Here is a 3,761-nt window from a genome sequence, read left to right as displayed (position 1 = left end):
TGCTGTCCCTTTCTTCTGATTTGGCCCATTCTCTGCTGTTAAACGCAATTATGCAATTTTTTTTCACTTGTATTTCTAAGTTCCATCTCATAGTTCATTTTGGGAATTGTGTAGTGATTATTTGCCCCAAGAGATGGTAAAAATTTTATAACTTGACCAGAATGTTTAAGTGAAAGACTCATTTTGAACAAACTGCTCTTTCTGATTTAAGAATTTGGAACAGGGAACATTCAACTAAAAGCAGCATGATACAAGTCTGGTCTTGATTCTACCATGTTGATACTTAGGAGAAAAGAAGACATTTTGGCTGTTCCTATCATGTGTGGGCTGCTTCTGTCATGGAATCACAGTTTTAGACTTGAATCTTGCCCAACATCCCTCTCCATTCAAGAATGTGTTCCTTAGAATAACTTAGCACCCTATGGCTGACCAGCTAGTCTTGGCTTAAAGTCTACTGGTGATGGGAACATTTATCTTCATAAAGTTCACTTATGACATAGTAGAAAGCCACTGGCGATGGACACAGGATGAATTAGCATTCAGATTCCAGCAGTACAGGTTCCAGCCAGAGTTATTTACCTTACCCAAGCCTTGTCTTCCCTGCCTTTTCTGGCATGGAAGTGTTCAAAAGAGCTGATGACAAACTGTAAGAANATAAAACTAGTTCATGTAAGACATGCTCAAACACTTGACAGCCTCCTCTCTCTACCCAGAAAGAAATGTCTTATCCTACTAACCTTAAATGTGTCTCCCTATAGGTTATTTCATTCAATAAATATTTATAGGGAGACTGTGTTTCCACCACAAATAAGACAGATGGGAACTTACTCTTAGGAAAGTTATGGTCTGGTGAGAACAACCCTTCAACAGACAATAGGTTGAGTGAAGTTTAAAGAAGAAAAGTTAAGTGANTAGATAGTTGTCTGTAGTAATGCAAGGTGAGGGCTGAGTCAGGCATGCTGCTGCTGTGGCTGCTGCATCAAATGACAGCTCTACCTTGTGATCCTCATTATGTTCTNTAGAGAGAGTTCCAGTCTCCAAGAGTCTTTCAAATTGGTGAAGGGAGCTAACTTGATCATCTTTGAAGTTATTCTCCAAGCTGGACATCCTTTTGGTTATTCCTTATATAACACAATTTTAATAGAAATTTTAAGGAAGATTCCCATTTTGCCGTACTGTCTTTAAGCATATCTTTCACTGGAAACAATAGATGTAGCTCTAGCCACATAGAACAGGGTGACTGAGTGCACCTGTCCTTTCATCTGGATTCCATTCTTAACTAACATGAGCTCAGTTAGAGATTGAAGACCAATACCTGGTAAGTGGTCATCGACTACAGGACCTGGCATTTCCCACAAGTATTGCTCTATGGACACATTTACTTTCTGATCACAGTTTTCTTCTTACTGTTGTTATGACTGATCATGTTAGTTTCAATAGTCAGTGGGAAGTTTGGAATTTAATTCTTTCCTCTACTGTAGCAGCTGTTTGATCGATCTCTGTGTGATTCATAACTTTATTATTTCATACAACTGTAAAATAGGCAAACTAAACAAAAGTGTTTAGAGTGAAAACTTTGACTCTTGGCATAAAACCGACACTCAAGAGTACCAAGGACGCATTTCTAAGTGTGGGAAAGCATTTGCCTTTGAGAGAAATGAAGAACACCTCCCCTCCCCCGGCCGCAGCCAAATGTCGCTGGGTGTGGGCAGACAATTAGTCCTTGTTCAGGGGGAAATGTTACATGATATAACTATTTGGATAAGATACAACCATAGAATACATTGACCTTGGGATGCTTGCATCAATTTTAGCCTTTTATCTGTCTTTTTATGTCNTTGGTGAGTGAGTGAGCGAGAGACGGAGATTTTGTTTAAAACTTAATCTGTGTGGTTTTTTTTTCCCTAGAATTTGCCAGCAAAGCAGGGAAAAGCAAGGGTCAATCCTTAACAAGAGACCCCTCTGTCTCTATTTCTCGGCTCTCTGTGGGTAACATGAAAACCCGAACACAGCAGGGTGGGGGCTGGCAGATACTCAGGTCTGGAAAAGGGAGAGGTTTGAGACGAGTGATTCTTGGCTGATAAAATGCTAAGTTGTTTGCCTTCCAAAGAATGGACACGATGAAGACATTCCTTACATCAGATCAGTTCTCATGTCAACAACGCTTATTGCTTCTGACGGAGACCTGAGCCGGTTATAATACTGTCAACTTGAAAGAATCTNTGGGATGGCTAAGGAGAACTCCNTATCTAGAATCACCAAGGAGACAAACTTCTGGGGACATTTGTGAGAGGGTTTCTAGGGTGGGTTGGCTGAGGTGGGAANATAGTCCCTGAATGCGGATGGAAGTGTTCCACGGGTTGGGGTCCTGGAGTAAAAGGAGAAGGCCAGCAGAGCATTAGGCTTCATCACATCCATTGCTTTCTGCCTCCTGACTGCAGATTCTATGTGATGAGCTGCCTCATGCTCCTGCCTCTAGACCTTCTCCACCACGATGAACTATGCCTCATGATGAACTATGCCATCCTGAGACAAAATACTTCTCCTTACCTAAATCGCTTCTGTCAGGATTGTGTCACAACAATTTGTAACGTAACTAACACTAGACCTAAAAGAGAGGAAAAGTCTAGTTAGTTTATTTCTTGCTATTTAGTCTTGGTTAGAGGAGACCCTGGGGCATGCATGGTCTCTTCAGTTAGCCTATCTACACAAACAGAGTCAACAGTCACATAAGGAACTCTCAGTAGCACCTGAGATTCAGGTTTTTCTTTTAGTGAGTTCATAACAAAGTAGAAAAGAGACAAATGCAGTGGAGACGTGTCCACCTTGCGGCCAGAGATCTAGCTTAGCAGTTAAAAAGCACTTGTGGTTCTTGAAGAGGATCCTGGTTTAAATGTCACATCCACAGGGTAACTAACAACTGCCTNTAACTCCAGCTCCAGCTGATAGGAGCTCTAATCCCATTTTTGACATACATGGGCACTAGGCATAAATATGATACACAGATATACATGTAGGCAAAATTACCCAGATGCATAAAGATAATCCTATCTTGGAATGATCAGAGATGGGAAACCTCCCCCCAACCCAGGCCTAAGGGATTCCTACATAAAATGATAGCGTCTAAGCCCTGCCAATAATTTCCAACAGCAACATGCTTATCTCTGCCTTTCTCCAGCATTGAGCATCGTGACAAGCCCATATTAGGTGCTTAATAAATATTTACTGGATTGAACAAAGTGTACTTTGCTCATGTTAAAAGGTTTTGCGCAAGATCAAAAGGGGTAATTTAAGGTAAACTGTGTATTTCCATTGCAGCTCTAGATGTTTCAAATGCATCCTTACAGTTATTTTCCCCACAACTTACACTGTATACTGTACACATTATTCTTTTTATTTGTTCTCCCCCTCCTAGGAGTGGTAGTTTTTTGGGGATGGGACATACATTCCCATCATATAGGATGGCTATGAGCACCTAGTAGAGACACAATAATCATTTACTAACTGGCAAATGAGAGCCCTAAACTAGTTGCACTGATGAAATAATGGATGATTTGAAGGTAAATGCAATAAATTTTGCTTGCCCTCCCAATATTTAGCTCCATGAAGGACATTCATGAAGCCCTGGGAGTTCAAGGCCCAAGTTCCTATTACTTGGGCATGGATTCTTGTATTTGTGAGACTCATGCTAATTCTTAACTTTCTATATAGAAATATGTGCAATACATCAAGTTTTTGGTATTACACACACACACACACAC

Source organism: Mus caroli, chromosome 9, assembly GCF_900094665.2.
Source record: "Mus caroli chromosome 9, CAROLI_EIJ_v1.1, whole genome shotgun sequence".
Lineage (NCBI taxonomy): Eukaryota > Metazoa > Chordata > Mammalia > Rodentia > Muridae > Mus > Mus caroli.
The sequence above is the reverse complement of the archived record's forward strand: the minus strand, read 5'-3'. Positions refer to the sequence as shown.